This window comes from Peromyscus maniculatus, chromosome 6 (genome assembly GCF_049852395.1).
Source record: "Peromyscus maniculatus bairdii isolate BWxNUB_F1_BW_parent chromosome 6, HU_Pman_BW_mat_3.1, whole genome shotgun sequence".
NCBI lineage: Eukaryota > Metazoa > Chordata > Mammalia > Rodentia > Cricetidae > Peromyscus > Peromyscus maniculatus.
The window spans coordinates 74,197,983-74,207,317 of NC_134857.1; the positions used below are offsets into that span (position 1 = coordinate 74,197,983).

The 9,335-nt window shown below is 42.7% G+C and overlaps 1 pseudogene; it reads right to left on the reverse strand.

Moving 5' to 3' along the window:
- Positions 1-251: 251 nt before the first annotated feature.
- LOC102923294 (speckle-type POZ protein pseudogene) lies at positions 252-1,416 on the reverse strand (annotated as a pseudogene).
- Between the last annotated feature and the right edge of the window lie 7,919 nt (positions 1,417-9,335).

The window sequence follows — 9,335 nt, forward strand, 5'->3', positions numbered from 1 at the left end:
AAATCAAACCAGTACAGCAACAGGGAAAAGGCTGAGTAGATTGTACCAGAGTCCAGACCTTCCCCTCCCACAGCCTTCCATTCAACTCATTTACACCTGTATTAAAGCCTCATCCACCATCTGTCTTTCCCCAGATTCACTGTAAATGCTACACAGGTCCCATAGTCTACCCAGGTGTAATTGATAACTACACTGGCTGCTGCTTCTGGAAGAAACATGTAGGTCACAGCAGACCAGGTACTAGGGTCGATTTAGGCTTTTAAGTGGGCTGCCGGAAAGGGCGGTGAGCAGAAGCCAGGGAATGGTATGCTTCAGATACCAACTGGGGACATGTCTCCACTATTGTCTTCCAGCCTGAGGTCTCAGAGACCTCAAAAGCATGTGCTGTAATGAAATCCAGTGCCTCAGTTTTCAGCTGCCTTGCTCTATGGAGGTGAGCCAGGAAGAGAGTGTGGGCAGCATTGTCCACAGAGAGGTCCCTGAAGAGGGCATCCTCACACATGACCTTCAAACGCTCCAGGCCATACTTGTCAGCAGCTGCCATCACAGCAGCTGCCATGCTGTCCATGTCTGGTGCTTTTCCGGTGTAAATGAAGTCCATCATTGTCTTGAAGACTTGTGGCTCCAGGTCATGGATCTCAATGCGATTCTTTCTGCTCTCCTCCATGTCATGTTGAAACATGGCTCTGAAAACTGGAGAGCGAGCTGCTAAGATGGCCTTGTGAGCCTGAAATTCCTGGCCAGCTACCACCAGGCAGCAGTCTGTGAACTGGGAATTCTCCCACAGCTCTCCTAGCTCATCTGCCAATGTGCATCTGGGAACCTGAATTCTTGGCTTTCTGTTCTGGTCAGAGATGGGCATAGAGTCGTCAACCATACTCACCTTGCAGAGGAGGGTGAGCTTGTCATCTGGGAGAAGCCATGGTGCAAAGGACAGGAGGAAGTTTCGAAGGATGAACTTTTTATATCCCAGTTCAACACCTGGCTCGAACCTAGAGACAATAGGTTTGCTCTCTCCGTGGGTTGTCTCTCCTTCCGTGCTTAACATCAAGAACTGGAACTTTGCCCAAACAGGACTCTTTTGACAGCTGAGCAACACTAGGTAAACTGACAGGTAATCTGCACTTTCTTCATCCACTCCCTTCGGGTGTACTCTCAAACACCATTTGTCATTGGCTCCTATTGAGAAAGTTGGGCTTCTAATGCTTTCCTGAATTTCCTCCAGAATAAAACGGAAGTTGCTGATGGTCCACCTGTAGTAAAAATTCTGGACGTTGATTTGGGTGTGGTCACATCTCTGGGCTGTCTGGTCTCCTGACATTTCTGGAGGTAGTTTGAACGTTAAACTGGATCCAAAATGAAGAGCTAGCAATTGTTTTCTCTTCACTCTGTGGGATACAATAATTGACCTGGTTTAGATTTTCAGTTTCTATTTTTCATTTGTTCCATCTTCTATGATGGTGGAAACTTGGGTCTGAAATATTCTATCCACATTTCAATACTAGTTTCAGAGAAGACAGTGTAGGCTACTAGGGACTCTTACATCACTCTATTTTTTTCTAGATTGAATCTTAGGTCAATAGGCACCCAGTTTTCATAACTATAGACAACTTGAAAATTTGGAACATTTTATACACTCATATCAAAGATGTTATACTAGGGTTCTGCAGAGTAACAGAACATATATAATTAATCTTTCTGTGTATGAACAAAGGGGATTCATTAGAATGACTTAGGGCTGTAGTTCTGCTATTCCCACATTGGCTAGCTGTGAAGAGAAAATCCAAGAATCCAGTACTTACTCAGTCCAGGAGGTTGGACGTGTCCCTGGGTCTTCAGTATATGTTGGAATTCTGAAGAAAAATTCTCTAATGCCAGGGAAGGGATGGAATGGCGACAAGGTGAGGGCAAGCAGGCAAAGAGCAAGGGCTTCCTCCTTCCATGTCCTTTTATATGCTTCTAACAGAGGGTGTGGCCCAATTTAGGGTGTGTCTTCTAGTCTCAAGATCTGGATTAAAGGTGTGTGTCTTCAGGCCCTGAGATCTGGATTAGATGTTTGTTTCTTTTTACTTTCATACTCTGTATTTGAAGTGTATCTACCTACTTCAACTTAAGCAAAACATTTCTCACCGTTTTGCCCTCCATATTAGGATCTTAGTTAATTCCATGTCTAGTTAGGTTGAGAATCAAGAATAACCACCAAAAGTGTATTTTGCTTTCTGTGGTTCATCTTCTGTTTAATATGGGTTTGTGTCCATTCCACAGAGCTGTTATCTACTCTTCTAGGGGTTTTACACTGATTACTACCACTAACACGATCCAGGAGAGGTGTTTTCCTTACCCTGTCAGGGGACTCACGGTTCACAACATGGAGGTCAGGGGGTAAGAATTCATATACGGTGGGTAAGAAGCAGAGCCAGGCAGGAACCCTGAAAGTGACAATCTTTTATCCTGACTTTTATTCATCCAGACTGACAGTCCCCAGGATGGCGCCACCAACTTTTGATAGTGGTCACTCCCTCCCCCTCAGATAATCCTCTTTAGAAACACTTTTCCAGATCCAGCTAAGGGTGTGCTAGGAGAAGATCCTAAGTGCTTCTCAATTCCATCATGCTTACTGCCAAGTTTCAGCTTCTTAATACCTCATAATTTTCATTCTTCACTGGTGAGTTCTGTCCTCTTTAAACTTTCAACTTCCATGCTTACTTTGCTAGGACTTCAAAGAGAGATAGGATAACAGTGTGTGGTATGCAAAATGAAAAAAAACTTTAAATAAGTAAGCAAACCATTTTTAAAAAGTGAGACCCCATTCTGGTTTCCAAATAGTGCAGAAAATATTCAACAGTTACCAAAGAAGGGGTTTTGAAACTGTTCCCCTTAGAATGTGATGTCTTAAATGCTCTCCACATCTTGTCATCTCTCTCCAGTTCATCAGGTCTGGAGAGATTCACTAAGCCTTGAAGACATGAAGATACCTCAGTGATTCAATCAACTCAGCAATTCCCAGCCTAGCTCTCCTAAAGTCTGACTTCAGTGCTTTTCATCCCTCAATACAGAACACATCAATCAACTGGATTTGATGCCTAAATTTTTGTTTCCTCTTAGGAACCTTTGGCAAGTGACTATCTAGTAACATCAGTGACTATTCTCCATGTGGGTTTGGGGTCAGAGTGGCAGATACTGCTTCCCTCAAACTCTCTGGTCCTGGGCTTTTTATTTTTCTGGTGGGGAGATTTTTAGTGATTATGATATTTTACTAGGATTTATTGGTTTGTTTAGAACACATGTCTGACCTTGATTTTATTTTGCTAAGTGGGGCCTATTGTTTCTGACTTTGTTTATGTTGGTGCCCTTAGATGGATCCGGAAGACTGTTTCTAAGCAGTGTTGTACCCCAAGGGTTTAGGGTCTCGAGTGGGCGTCCCAAGAACCCAGACTCCAGTCCAGTTGATGCAACAGCACGAGGTTTTTATTGAAGCAGCTGTACAGACAGGCAAACTCTGCTCCTAAGAGCAAGAGCCACATCTTACTGCAGCCACATGCGGGTTTTTAAAGGAAAACACACAAAAGCCATAAGATTACAATTCCCATACAATTTCCTTTCACAAGATCATGGTCTGATCACAGAGTGGGTACAGTCAGGTCCCCATGTACATTCTTCTGGAAACCTCAAGGGGGTTATCAGGGCGGGAGTGGAGTTTACATAAAGGTCACAGTGGTCCTTCCTGGAACACTTGCAACTATCCCAGTCACAGTTGAGCACATCTCTTAACAGAAATCTTTTTACATTGTTACATTGTTACAGGTTGAATAATGGCTGAGTCAGGTGGCCCTTGAAACTAGTTTTCTTTTTAGTTCCTTATTTTCTGGGGCTTGGTGGTGTAAGCCTGAAGGGTTAGGGTCTTTCAGAAGGATTATCTGAGAGGCAGGGGAAAGACCACCACTAAAGTTTGTTGGAGTCATCCTGGGACTCTGGGTCTGAATGGAATAAAAGGAGGAAAGAATAGAGTCACCCTCAGGAGTTCCTGGCTCTGATTCCACCTCACCATGTATGAGGTTTTCACCTGCCATCCATGTTGTGAAAACTAAGACCACTAACAAGTTAAGAAAAACACCCCTTCCCTGATGGTGTTTATAGCAGCAGTCATTGTAACAACATACAAGAGTAAATAATAGCTATGCAAATGTTGACATGATCCCTCACTGATGGAAGACAAACCACAAGAAATAACACACCCTTGTGATGGCTATTCTTGGTTCTCAACTTCACTATATTTGGAATTAACAAAACACCAAAATTGAGAGCACACCTGTGAGAAATTATTGCTTAAGTTGAAGTAGATAGATCCATGTTAAACAAGGACTTTTGAGGAAGGAAGACACACACCTTTAATCCAGACCTAGAGGTTTGGGGACACACCTTTAATTGGTGCTACTTCATTTTTTTTAATAACTACATATTATTCACCACTTATATATTCTTCTTCATGATGATGTCTCTGCTAAATTGTTTTAAAAAATTATACTAGACCTTTGTTTTGCTTTCTTTTACATTTAATTTTTGTGTGTTTGGGTTTTTGAGTTTAAGCCACTTAAGAAGGACAGCCTCAACTCATATAAACTGTTTCCCAGGCCTCCGCTTAAACTCCCTATGTATTCCAGGCTGCCACTGCAGATTGCCATTGCCTCCTGAATATAATTAAAAAGGACATCACTGTTTCCAGCCTCCGAATCTGTTCTTTGAGGAGGAGGTCATATTAAAGGATGTGGACCTCAAACATCCAGGATTCCTACTTCCTCTGTTTCCCAATGCAAGCCTAAGCCAAAGAAGGAAGATTAAATTATACATTTATTACATATATGGAGGAAATATAGTTAATTTGACCTATTTCTAGACATTTTTCACAATGACCTTCCTACATATAAGCAATCCTCCTAAGCCAGTCCCAAGAGTATCTTGAGCTGTAAGGGTTAACCACACACACAATGAAAAGTAACTTTCAGCCTGATTTGGGTTCTTTCCCTTTCTGTTTTTGAAAGGGAGTGTCCTTCCACAGTCTTGACTGTCTTTGAACTCATTGTATAGACCAAGCTGGATGAAAAACATAGAGATCTGCCTACCTCTGTCTTTTGAGGCCTGGTATCAAATGTTTGAATTCTTAAATCATTAGAGAGACAACAGTAAAATGATTGGCAAGGGCAGGAATAAGACATACTGAAAAAATATTCTTTTCTTTCTTTTTTTTTTTTTTTGGTTTTTGGTTTTTGTATTTTCCAGACAGGGTTTCTCTGTGTAGCTTTGTGCCTTTCCTGGAACTCGCTTTGTAGACCAGGCTACACTCTAACTCACAGAGATCTGCCTGCCTCTATGTCCCGAATGCTGGGATTAAAGGCCTGCACTACCACTGCCCGGCCAAAAATTACTCTTAAATTAGTGGAATGTGGGTGGTAGGCCCTATGTACTCTAGCACTCAGAGCATGAGGGAATTTATTCAAGAGTCCTCTGGCCTGGGCTGTATACTGAGTTTTACCACAGCATGAAGAAATGAAAGAAAACAACAGGGAGACATTAAGACTTTTCTCCTCACCTTTGAATTTTGCTTGATTTTTCTCTTGCCCCCTGCCCAAAGCGGAAAGAGATTTTTCTCATGGTCTCTGTGTCTCCATATATGTATATATATTTACTTCATTGATTTGTTTTTATTTTAAGACTGTCTTGCTGCAGAGCCAGGCTAGCCTTGAACCTACAATCCTTTCACCTCATCCTAGAAGGTAAGAAGATTATGCATGAGCACCACCCATCCTGATTCTTGACCCCTTTAAAGAATGCTCTGGAGAATAAATAAATAGAAATATTCAATGAGTCTCTGACATCCTCTACTTGATCTCCAGGCAGCATTCTTCTCTCTGTGGTATTGCACATATGCATGCTCTCATCTGTGGGCAGCTGCATCTGTGTGTTTTGCAGGAGATAAAGTCAGGAATGTCCAACATGTTAGGCAAGTTCCCTACTTCTGAACTATATTTTCACACTTTACCCTCCTTGGGCCTTCCCTTCATTTCTTCCTTTCTTAAGGTTCATCACTGTCCCAAAGAGAACTGGTTCTAGCAAGGACACAGAATACTTGGCACTGTAATTCTGAGATGGATGTTACTCATTCTTTGTTGTATGGGGACATGGGGATTCACATCTCTAATCTCAGCGCTCACAGAGTGTAAGACTTGGGGACCAATCTGCTCTACATCAGGAATTCTAGATAGGCACAGCTACCTAGTGAGGTCATATCACAAATTAATAGTAATGAGGATGATTATGATGCTTTAAGTATACTAATAAAAATAATAATAATGATCAGTAGTTATATACATCTCGATTGGCTTTGAATATTATAAATTTATAAACTCAAGTTCCAGTTGCTTTGGGGATACTATCTTACAAGGACTCCAACGTACAGTATGGCTCGTTAAGAAAGGGAATGGCTCAGCTGCCTTTAGCCTACTGGCTATGGGTGAGATAGGACCTCTGTTGGTCTTTTCTGTGTTGAACACACAGATTGCAAGCCCAGTGCCACTTTGAGATCTTTGGCAGCAGTTAACTCTGCAGCTCACACACGATTGAGCCTGTATGATAATGAGTATTCAGAGATGGGTAATGCCTGGGGGGCGCTCACCAACCTGAGACAGAGTGCCTGTGGGCCTGGGCAGGCATCTCCATGACCGGTAAGGTGACCTGTTGACATCTCACGCAACCCAAGTCAGAAGCTCATTTTTTAATAAAAGGGGGACCTGTAGGTCCCTGTTCTCCATTTTGGGTAACTGTTGCCTTGCTTGCTGACCTTGACCTTGATATCCTCCCTATGCTAATTCCCTGCCAGGTTCCACCCTCCTGAATGCTTAAGGGAAGTTCCTTGTCTGTGTATCCTGAATAACGGGCATTAACAGCTTAGATGCAAGATTGTAAAACATCAGTAGCGAACTTCTGCCCTCCGGGGTTCTCCCATTGTGCTGTAAGCCTGTATTTAAGACCTACTCCCTCCTTCAATAAATGACATTCGGCATTTAAAATTAAAATATATATATAATTGTGAATACTGCGAATGTAATCTATGAATACCACAAATGTGATTAATATCATGAGTGTAATTAATGAATATCATGAGTGTAATTTAAAAATAAAATAATAGTAATAATAATAATAAAGTCTTGCTGTTCTTTATTAATGTTAAAGACAAGCTTTCTATACCATTTGCTAAAAACTAACAGTGTGGTTAAGGTAATTAAATAGAAATTCATGAATTTGGCATGATGTGGTAGTCTATGGCTTTGACCACAGTAGTCTGAAGGCAAAGGCTGACTCAATTCTATGTGTCTGAAGCTAACTTGGTCCATAGAGCATCTTCTAGGAGAACCAGACATGCAGAGTGAAAAGCCATCAAAAAAGAAAGAACAAGGGACATAGGAATGAAATCATGACTACCTACCTCTTTGTGGGAGCCTACAGAGGTTTCCTAGTGAGATCTGTGCTTGCTTTACCTAGCAGGACTGCAGAAGAGGATGACTGGATCATGGGCCTAGATGCCAGGTGTTTGGAAGGGTCTATACTTGGTTGTATCTAGCAAGGGGGAGGTCTTTTTCTCCTCCCATTGGCATGGTTATAAAAAGCCCTTTTGAATAAAGTTCTGGGCCATTGGGTATTGACCCAGGTCCTCCTGAAGCTATCTTGTATTTCTGTCTTCCTTCTTCTTGGCTAGGCCTATCATTTCAAGTTCTGTATTCCTCTCTCCTCCTCATAGGAACCCTGTAAAAGGTGGGGGCTGGTCCCCCACACCTCTTGAATTTCTGCTAAAATATTTCAGACTGCCAAAGATTTAGAGAACAAACTAGTTTTTCAGAGCTGTTCCATCATCTTGGCTGTCTGAACCCAATCTAAAGAGAAAGCTGGACTCAAAAATGAAGAGATCTATCTAACTCAGCCTCCTGAGGGCTGAGATTAAATGCTTGGCTTTTTTAATTCAATTTTTATTGATTCTTTGTGGGTTTCATGTCATATATCGAGAGTCATCCATCTCCCTGTCCCTTCATATCCACCCTCCACCCTTACAACCTCTCCCACAAAACAAAACAAAATTCAAAAGAGAAACAAAAAAATCAAAACAAAACCAACCAAACTATCACACAAAAATAAAGTCCCAGGGTGGAAGGTGTAGTGTGACACAGTGAGTCCCACAATATACCCTTTTAGTCCATCTTTTCTTTACATCTTTACTTGTAAGTGTTCATTGCAATGAATCAGTGTTCTGGTCTGAGGTCTCTGGTTTCTCCTATACTGCTACATGGGTCCTCACTGGGACTCCTCTTGGATAACCTTCCTTGTTGCCTTGTGTCATAGAGATCCTTTGTGTCCAGAGATCCTGCAGCTTTGGATCTGTAGGTCCAGCCACTTCACATGCTCCAGCAGTTCATACATGAGGTGAATGTTGGATGGGCCACCTCATAGTCCTGGTTCTGGGCTTGGGTGGTAGCTGGGTTGGTCAGCCTCCCAGCTTTCCCTCATGGACACCAACAAGGTGAGTTCTCTAGCATTGCCGTTGCTAGCTCACCCACTGCAGCAGGCAGCAAGGAGTACAGTCACCTCTCCTGTCCTCTCACCCTCAGGCTGTCTCACCTGCACCATCACCCCACCAACAAGGTCAGGTCTACTTTGTTGTCCTTGTGAGGTATCAGAACTGGTGTCCTGGTGAGGTGTCAGAACTAGTGGGACTGGGAAGCAAGAATGCCCAGGATCCATGATGTGAAATTTCCAAATAATCAGTAAAAATATTTTGAAAAAATCGGGGGAGAATTTGTGTGGAATCCATAGGAGATTTTAGCTGGGTGGGTGGGTGGGGAAGAAAGCTGCAGCTGGTGTTCTGTTGCAATTGTAGGGATGAGACTGGGGGATTGGATTTGGAGGGAAGGAGGAAGTTCTTCAGTTGGCTTACCTATTTCTTTGTCTTGTTCTGCTGGTGTGTTCTTAGTGAATGCCTGCTGGTGTTGGAGGCTGGGATGATGGGTTGAGTTGGGGGAAGGAAGATTGGGGAAGAAGACCTTTGTGAACAAGTGGGGATAGGGTCTGACAGGAAAGAGACCATAACAGATTTTCTACTACAGAGGAGAGGATGACACCAGGAAAATTGAAAGTAGAGGAGCAAAAGAAGAGGTGTGGATCTGCATTCAGCCTACTTGTTTCCCTAGAAAGAGTGGGTTAGCAAGGGTGCCTTGCTGAGTTGGGAGCTGGGACAAAGCCATGAGTCGGGGATGGGGAGGTTAGAAGAGGAAGATGTATGGGATCAGCAC